Source organism: Nicotiana tabacum, chromosome 11, assembly GCF_000715075.1.
Source record: "Nicotiana tabacum cultivar K326 chromosome 11, ASM71507v2, whole genome shotgun sequence".
Lineage (NCBI taxonomy): Eukaryota > Viridiplantae > Streptophyta > Magnoliopsida > Solanales > Solanaceae > Nicotiana > Nicotiana tabacum.
In genome coordinates, this window is record NC_134090.1 from 127,846 (window position 1) to 137,305 (window position 9,460).

At 36.2% G+C, this 9,460-nt stretch overlaps 1 long non-coding RNA gene across 1 annotated transcript; it reads right to left on the reverse strand.

The window, feature by feature from the left end:
- Nucleotides 1-3,306: 3,306 nt before the first annotated feature.
- Nucleotides 3,307-6,491, reverse strand: LOC107780556 (uncharacterized). The gene is made up of 2 exons (XR_001646848.2): nucleotides 4,832-6,491; nucleotides 3,307-4,098 (listed from the first exon to the last, which is right to left on the reverse strand). It is a non-coding gene; the product is annotated as an uncharacterized LOC107780556 (long non-coding RNA).
- Between the last annotated feature and the right edge of the window lie 2,969 nt (nucleotides 6,492-9,460).

Here is a 9,460-nt window from a genome sequence, read left to right on the forward strand (position 1 = left end):
GATTTAAAAGTTTCAAGTCGAATTGTCTTTATTTTGAAAAGAATCAAGAAAGGGTTATGATTTATTGATAAATTTATATTTGACCGCGTCGCATGCATGATTCGCTATCGGGGTAATAGATGCATCTATGGTTCGCGTTGTTTGACCCTCGGTAGTGCACGGGTTATATTTATGTTGGATCGGGCCGAACGTCCTCGGTGGTATTCGTATGTGATAATAGAACTGGAAGTTCCTTTCATAATTAGTATAAATTCATTGTTTGTGTGATCATATGATTTAAAGGAAGGAAGTGATTCAAGCTCCTAAATATGGTGAAGACTTGTTCGGTTATTTCTTGTTCTGAGTCTTATTGTTGTATATCATGCTTAATTAGAATTTCATATTATCATGTTATTGGCCCTAGTAAGTGTCGGAGTCGACCCCTCGTCATTACTTCTTCGAGGTTAGACTAGATACTTACTGGGTACAAATTATTTATGTACTCACGCTACACTTCTGTATTTAAATATACAGGATCTGAGGCAGGTGCATCTGGTTACCAGTCTGGTGCGCATATTTGATCCCCATCTCGAGACTTCACGGTGAGCTGCCTTCCGAGCCGTTCTGCAGGAGCTGGAGTCTCTCTTATGCTTTATTTTTCTGTCTATTTCCTTTAAGACAGTAGGCTAGTACTCTTTTGTATATTCTACTAGATTGCCCACATACTTGTGACGCCGGGTCTCAGCACACACACTAGTAGACTTATGATTTTGGTATTATTTACATGATTACGGTGTGTACTCGTTGCTTCTGTTTAATTTTGTCACCTTGGTAAATTTATAAATCTTTTCAACAAATGTAGAATTTTTATCCACTTAGTAATTTACCTAAACGGGAGATCACTAGTTTGATCAGTGTTGGCTTGCCTAACGACGGCGTTGGGCACCATCACGACATATAATGGAATTGGGTCGTAACAACACATTTTACCAAAGTTATGTTTTACACATAATCTTCAAAAGAATGGTGATATCAATGTGCAACAGATTCGTTCAAATGACAATATGGCTGATTTGTTCACCAAATCTCTACTGACGTCAACCTTCAAGAAACTAGTGTACAAGATTGGGATGCGAAGGCTTAAGAATGTAAATTTATGCTCTCATTAGGTGGAGTTAATGCGTGTTGTACTCTTTTTCCCTTACAATGATTTGTCCCACTGAGTTTTCCTTGAAGGTTTTTAACGAGGGAACCAAAAGGCATATTTATAAACATGTGTACACTTTTTCCTTCACTAGGATTTGTGTAGAGGGTTTTTCCTATTAAGGTTTTAACGAGGCACGTTATCTATGGACATCCAGGGGGGGTGTTATAAGAAAAATCAAATTATGGTGGATGTCTACTCTTCCTCCATTATCTTTCTCCATGATCTTCATCTCAAATGCTTAATGACATATTCAATGATATATTTTTCTTCACTTTTCATGCTTATATAAATGCTTTGTAATAGATAGAAAAATACACACAATTGAAGAAGAAAATCTCTTCCTTCTCCCTATCTCTATTTCTTGTTCATGTTTTACTAAATTACTTTTATTTCACAATACTAGCTTTGTTTTTGTGTATATATAGTAGTGGTGTTTTGGGAGATACATGTATAGCAGCCAGTCTTCCGCTTCTATCTTCTAACTCGTGAACCTCCAATTCTCATCCCACTGACGATGTTGACTTATCCATCTTATGGATATTATGCCATTCTCGCTATACATACTTTTTGGTCTCGATACCTCCCTCCGTTAAAGCATGTTTCGATTTATGCATTTTCTTTGCGAGTGGTCTTACTTCTTCGTGTTTCACTCCTGCTTTTATCATATTCATTGCTTCAGACTATATCGACAAAATGGGACCGCATATGTTTTTCTTTTCTGTCTTTTCCTTTTTGCATACACTACAACAACAAAAAAAAGAAGTGGAAAATCGACCGCCAAAACCAACCGATGTTGATCAATAATTGGTAAAAATTGACCGAAAACTGACCGACTCGTGGCAGTCGGTAATCGTAAGGTCGGTAGAGCTAACCGACCGACCTCTTTTCCGACCGATTTCGATTGGTCAATTAAATTTCAAAAAAGAAAATATTGCCGAAAAAATGACCGAAGGTGGTCGCTTTTTTCATTATGTAATTAAAAAATGCACCATCTGGGAATCGAACCGGGGTCGGTATTGTGGCAGGATATTATTCTACCACTAGACTATTGGTGCATTTTGTTTTAAGACTGTCTTTTATTTCATTTATACTCTTTAATTACATTTTTACACGAAAATAACATACTGTTGTCAGTCGATTTTATTAAAAAATAAAATTACCGACCGAATTTGGTCAGTTTTTAAAATGAACGGCCGAATTAACCGACCGATTTAGGTAGGTTTTTTTAATATTAATTTTAGTTTTTTTAAATGAAAAATCGACCAAAGTTGGTCGGTTTCTTGAAAAAAAATTCGCAGTACGCAAAAATGGTTTCCCACATTTTTGCGCCAAAGAAAACCGACCAAAGTTGATCGATTTCGTAAAAACATATTTTGAAAAATCGACCAAAATCGATTTCTAGTAGTGATGGTCTACTAATAACAAGATGGATTTTTCCAATGTGTAAAATAAAAAATTCGTTTATTTTGGTTTTCACTTTTCACTTCAAAATGAAATATACTCCTCCGGTCTAAAATGATTTGTCATTTATTAATATTTTTATCCATAATAAGTGTCGCTTTAGAAACTCGAGAAACATTATGTATTTTTCATCAAACTTATTGTCACTCTAGTAAAAGGAGACGTGGCTTACATTATCACATCTAATAATGTAATGAAGGGGACATGTATTGATAGGGAGAATTGAAATCGTGTACATTAATATAAGAGCTTATCTTCAAACTATTACAATTACTCCAAATTAGTAACCAAATCTTCCTAGGGAAGAAGAAACAGAAAATGAAGAAGGGATGGAGGTTCCAGAGCTAATCTAACCAACTAAGAAAATAAAGAGACGACTTCATAACATGCGCCGTAATAGATTATGTTTCTCTTCTATATATAGGCATCTTTCTGGGGTACCAAAGGTAATTAATTTGCCAACTCTCCAAATGTGTCTTCCACCGTAGCCATATTTGTTACAATACTCCCGCCCCCAATAAGAACCTTGTCCTCAAGGCTCAAGTTGTTGCTCAAGTCAAGAACAACGTGGGTTGTAGTCTCCCCACCCATTATCGCCAAACCAAAGTGTTCTGTATGGGCAAAGAAGAATATGCAACCATGTACATGAGCTTACACAATGACAATAGAAATAGAAGCTTCAAATTCAACCATAGCTGCAAGCATTCCATACAAGTTGTTCTCAAGTAAAATAGTACGAATGAATGCTGGATTTTGAGTCACAAGGCTAATACGGATCCTTAACCAACTAAATTGTAATTTCCTGATGTTCAAAATACACATAAAAACCTGCTACCTAGTTAGAGCACAAAGTCTTTCTCTCAGTGAGCCAACAAGGCTTTTTCTTGAGCCACTGCCACCACCGACAACAATTGGCTTGTTAACAATTTGCACACCAACTGTGAACATCATTACATTAGCGGCAAACTGTTTTCCCCCGAGATAGGATTCAACTAGATGGAACCTAGGTACAATCTCGAACATGGTAGCATCGAAAACAATATCTCGGATGCAGTCCAATGTACACAAAACAATATCAGCTTCTCCCGTGTCTTCAAATTTCCTTGCAGCTATAGCAAAACATCCAGAGGTTGAATACATGATAAACAATGGACTAACAATTGCAACCACATATATTGCTCCCGTGCTTATATCATAAACTGGTGCCCTGTCTAAATGGAGCAAGCGTCGAACACGAACTGATCACGCTAACAAGTGATGTGTCAAATGGTTGATACCCATCGAGTTTCATCAAATTATACGGCTCCAATGCACCCTCGAAACATTTTGCAATTGATGCCACACTACTTGCCCCCTCACAAGTTGTTCGTGTTCTCCTTAAGACAATAGGTTTACTGATAAAGACCTTCCTCAGTTCGCTCTTAAGGTCCAGCTCAAAGTGATTAGACACCCTGTTATTAAAATCTATGTTACTAACATCATTGGACAGATTATATGAACTTGCAGCATCTGTAAGCTTAGTGATAATACTTGTGATATGCAAACCAGCAATGACACCAACATGAGCATAAAAAATAGTGTTAGCAATGGCTAAGGAGGCATGAAGCTTAGTAGCTGCACTAATGAGATGCTCACTTTCTAGAATATTAGCAAAAAGTAAGCTAGCAGAGACGTCTCTCAACCATGAATCAATTAATTCCTACTTTGTCATACCATCTTCAGGGAACCGCAAATAGTCATCAAATTGAAAGGAGATATACGCGTACTTCAGTTGGAAATAGGAATAAAATTTGGCTACAGCACAAGGATTTAGTAATGGAGCAATCTAAACCAAATAATCCGTAACTCAAATACTGACACACAAATATGTAAATGCTCTTTTAGCACTTTTCTCAAACCATTTATGTACAACTAATGTCAGCATCAAAAGACCAAAAGATGAGAGTTCTTGAAGTGAGATCTCAAAACCGAAATATCTCTACCTCTGTCAAAGGCGTGAAGTATGACTGGGCGTAATGAGGGACCAAGGCGGGTGGACACATGGATAAAGGCAATCTTTAATCTCTGGCTGGTATTTATCCAGTTACAGGCATGAATTCGTAGTGCGATAATATCTAATAAATGGGGTATAATAAGCTTAATACTCGCAAAAATCTTACTAAAATCAAAGGGAGATAACTTCACCTGAAGTTGAGTAAATCTGGCAACCTGAATGTTGCCTCTCCAATCACCATCACAAACTAATTGCTTTGTGAAATTCACTTGAAATGCAATCGCCGAACCTAGAATTCTAGATTCAACAAGTTGAGGACATTCAATAAATAAATGGTCATCTTCTGAATGTCCATTTGTCAAATAAAGTACCGTTGCCGCGAGAATGACAGTTGCAGCTGATGGCCCAGGATCGAACAACTTAGAGCAGTAAGGAGGCATTTCGTCAAGCATTTGGTCCATAAGGTTTGACTGTGCAGCTTCTACAACTGATGCAAGTGCAGCAAAAAAGACCCTGCAGTTGTTGGTTCATTATCAAGATATTTGAGCCAACTTTGAACAGCTCCGGACAGTGTCACTAGAGATGGTGTTTGCCCAGTATCAAGACAACGACAGTGGTACATGGAAAATTGATGTCCATATTGAAGGTTTAAGATGCTTTGAAGGAAAGCTGCATTTCTACTCAATCCATCTGTCTCAGTAGGTATTCGACAATCGTGGTAACTAAGAGAAATTAAAATCAACTCCTTGTTTGCAAACAGGAAAATGCACTCATGGCTGTTTTTTTGAAACTTTCCATCAAACACTTGGTCTGCAAAAAACCCTGCTCGATCTCCCATCCCAATTGCCAACATCTCACCAAACATACTATAGCAAATTCCATAGAAGACTATTATCAAACACCAGTGCTACACCTTCGGATATAAGTCCATTTGCTGAACCAGGATCAAACGGAAAATGAAGTAACGCATGTTGCGCAGTCACAACTTTATGCATCATCCAATACCTATACAGTCTATTAGATTTGGGCATTTGATCGAACAGGTTGTAAGCAACTCTAGGTCTCTCAAAATGTAAAATTCAATCGGACCGTTGAAGGAAACAATACCCAAATTAGGTTCTTGAAACCAAGTACGGCAGCCTGAATAAATTCTACCTTAGAGCAGGGGCGGAGCTACCGTAGTGGGTGCGGGTTCGGGCGAACCGCTTTTTCCGGAACCCTGTATTTGTATTGAAATATTTACTAAATCTATATAAATATATACTGTCGAACCTAGTAACAAAATGGGTCTCGGTTCAATGATAAGGGTTGTGGGTTCGCTGAAAAAAAATGAGGGTTTGATTTCCCTGAAAGTAATGTGTTATTTTAAAATTTAGAACTCACACACTTAAATACCCGGCTTCGCATCTGCCTTAGAGTATGTGATAACAGTAGCAATAGGTAGAACTTTGAAACCCTCTAGTTCTGGAAATGTATCCCCACCATTAATAACAAGAGATTGTGGATCAAGAGCTTTTGAGGTTTTGTAGACTAAATCAAAGTCACTCTCATTGACACCAACTAACACAACATTATATTGTCCGGTTCATCATCCACAGTGGCCTCCTCTGTTGTTTTCTCTGCCAAAGTTGTTGAGTCCAATTGCATGTCTTGCAGGACTGACCCCACGTGGCTAAAATGAGAGAGCATACGGGAGTTACTTTCTTGTAACTCTATCACTAAATCATGTACGGATTTTGATGGATCTCCAAAACTACAGGTAAAAAAGTGGGGCTCGGCGGTGTAGGCCGGTGCCGGCCAAGGGTAAGGCTGCTAAAGCATGCTTTGGACCTCATAATTTTTTGGGCCCCAAATTTTTTTAATAGGTGATATATTAATTTATTTTTAAAAAAATATTCACTGTTTAAAATGAGAAAGTATAAATTTTCATAGTAAAGAAGTATGATTAAATTGTTGGTCATAAATTGAGAAAAAATATCTTTTTGGGAATCACTCTCTAGACCATAAATTCAGAAAGGATTCGACTATTAATTCACAACTCAAAAAAGGTTAAAACTTTAATATAGTCCCAGAACGTGTATATCTCAAGAGAAATTAAATGAATTAGATAAAATTATTAATAACTTTGCATATAAAAAACTAGAAATACAGAATTTAAATGAAATTATATATGAATTTTTTCTTTTATATAAAGAAAGGATCTCTTATTGAATTTTTGCTTTAGTCCTTCATATTTATTGATCTGCCCCGTTCAGCAAAATATTGACGGTGATATAAGTGTGGAGGCGGTGGAAAGGAAGTCCATGGGATTTTTGTTGTAACATTGGCAGTCACCCAACCAGTAAAGGAGGAGAAATTTTATTTTGGGAGACTCACACAACAATAGTTGTATTAGTTGTATGAGGTCATTGCGGGTCCACTTAAATAAAATAGAAAAAAGAGAAAGTGGACTTTAGGTCCCATATGAGATGAATTGAAGAGCTTCTCCTTCTCGTTTTTACCACCAAAAACACTATCCGTAGCAAAAAAAACTTCTCCAAACACCATTTATTCTAGTGTATTAAGGTATTATTCAATGTAATTTTTTCTACTTAAACCAATTCTTGCCGTATTCATCTCTACAATGTAACACTTTCATAGTTCATATTTTTTTACTTAGCTAAACTTAGATATGCGATTGCTTTGAATGCAACTAGTAAATCTGAAATCATTTATAGATTGTGATTAACTTCAATGCAAAGTTCTAGCTTGTACAGTTCTAATCCTGTTCGGTCAAATTTTAGTTCAATTCTAAAGATCTTCTGCTACTTACGTTTATCCATGGATTTAAGGTAAATTCTTTCTCAATCTCTTATGGCTTCTTTGTATATTGCTCACAAAAATAAATTATATTTAAGATGTCTCACAAATACAGATTCTAGATGTTGAAGCATTTTCTACGCTTGAAATTAGTAGTACCAAAATACAAAATTCACTTGTCATATAGTGTAATATTCTGCAGTAAATTGTTTGAGAACACCCCTAGGAAGAGTACAAAAGCATATTCAAATATATTCACACAAAATAGAATCCTATTATGTTTTAGTTGATGCCAGCATTGGTTGTTGTTTGAGCTTGATTTTGGCTGCAACATGCTGTCTGCAAGCCTGACTCTTGAGTCAACAATTGGGTGATAATACTATTTGAATCTCCATATAGCTTCATATTTGAAATTGGAAGGAAAATACATATTAAAATTATTATATGAAAGAAAGGTGCAAAAACCATTAACAAAAAATATGTAACCTTGACATGCATAGAGATTAGACCTCAAAATATAATCTCGTGGACGCATGTGGTAGTCCTGCTTTAGCTTTTGATAACTTTTGAGATGTCCATTCTCCTTCTTTGCTCATTAATTGGCTTTAATATCCCATATCCCTTTTCCTTTCCTTTTTTCTTGATTGGATCCAGAATCTGATCCATACCACCTAGCAGAGGATCAATAGTTGAAATTGTCATGACCCAATTTACCCTTCGTTGGGTATCGTGATGGCACCTAATCTTAGGGACTAGATAACTCTAACATTTATCGAATACAATAATAAATAACATCGGACAACTTTAGAAACAGGAATCCTCTATAAAATTTATAATTTTTCAAAACTGATAGTACAAGTCATAAAGCTCTACAGAGTGTTTTCTAGAAAACTTCTAAATATAACTGCCTAGAAATAAGAATAAACAGTACAAAACAAAAACTTGAAGGTGACCCGCACAGCTACTAACGAACAAATACCCGGATCTGCACAAAAATGTGCAGAAGTGTAGTATGAGCACACCACAACGGTGACCAATAAGTATCAAGACTAACCTCGATGGAGTAGTGATGAGGAACAGTCAAGACACCTACTGGTCTAATAAACTGAACAAGTATAAGTATAGGAACAACAGAAATATGATATATACATAAAGACTATGCAATATGGTTGTTACACCCTGTGCGTCCCAAGATGACGTAATGAATATGAGACTTGTTAATCATTATTTAAATAATTTTAAAGTCATAATATGACTATATATGATGTTTGGATAGAAAATATAAAGTTTGGGACAAATCAAATTTAAGTTGCGGAAAAACCGACTAAGGATTTGTCTTGTAACAGAGCTTTTTGAGAAATAAATTTAATATGTTATACGAGGTCTTTATGGGACATATTATATACCAAATTGAAGGTCTTGGAATGTAGTTTCCAACGCTCTTAATCGTTCGTTCATACAACACCCGAATAAAAAGTTATAAGCATTAGAAGAAGGGCCAATCAGAGGGTGCCAAGTAGCACTCTTTTGACTTTTTAAAACAAAATGGGATATTTACATCCCATCTCGTTTCTTTCTCCATTTTTCCAAAGAACACACCCAAATAACACCCCTAACTTTACTCTTAATCTCTCTGCAAGAGCTTCAAATAAGATTATCATCCCGAGCACGAAATCAAGAAGCATTAACATTAAAACGATCCCTACGACGTAAGTATCGCTATATCGTCTCTCTTTTCCTTTATAGTTTGAGTTTTGGAAGGTACTTCATAGTTAAGAAAATGTGTAATTTTTGTATTTAAGTGTTTAAATATCAAGGAATATTGATAAATTCGTTTCCTAATAGTTAGAACTCACAGGACGGTGATCGGAAGCCGTGAGTTCGAGTTATTTGACTTGTAGTAGACTGTTTTGTGATCTGTTTCGCGTTGCCTTTGGGCTGTATATTTTCTATTGTTTAATGGAATTTTGGAGGACAAATGATGTGGAGAAATACCACATAATGACGGAATGGTGGACTGG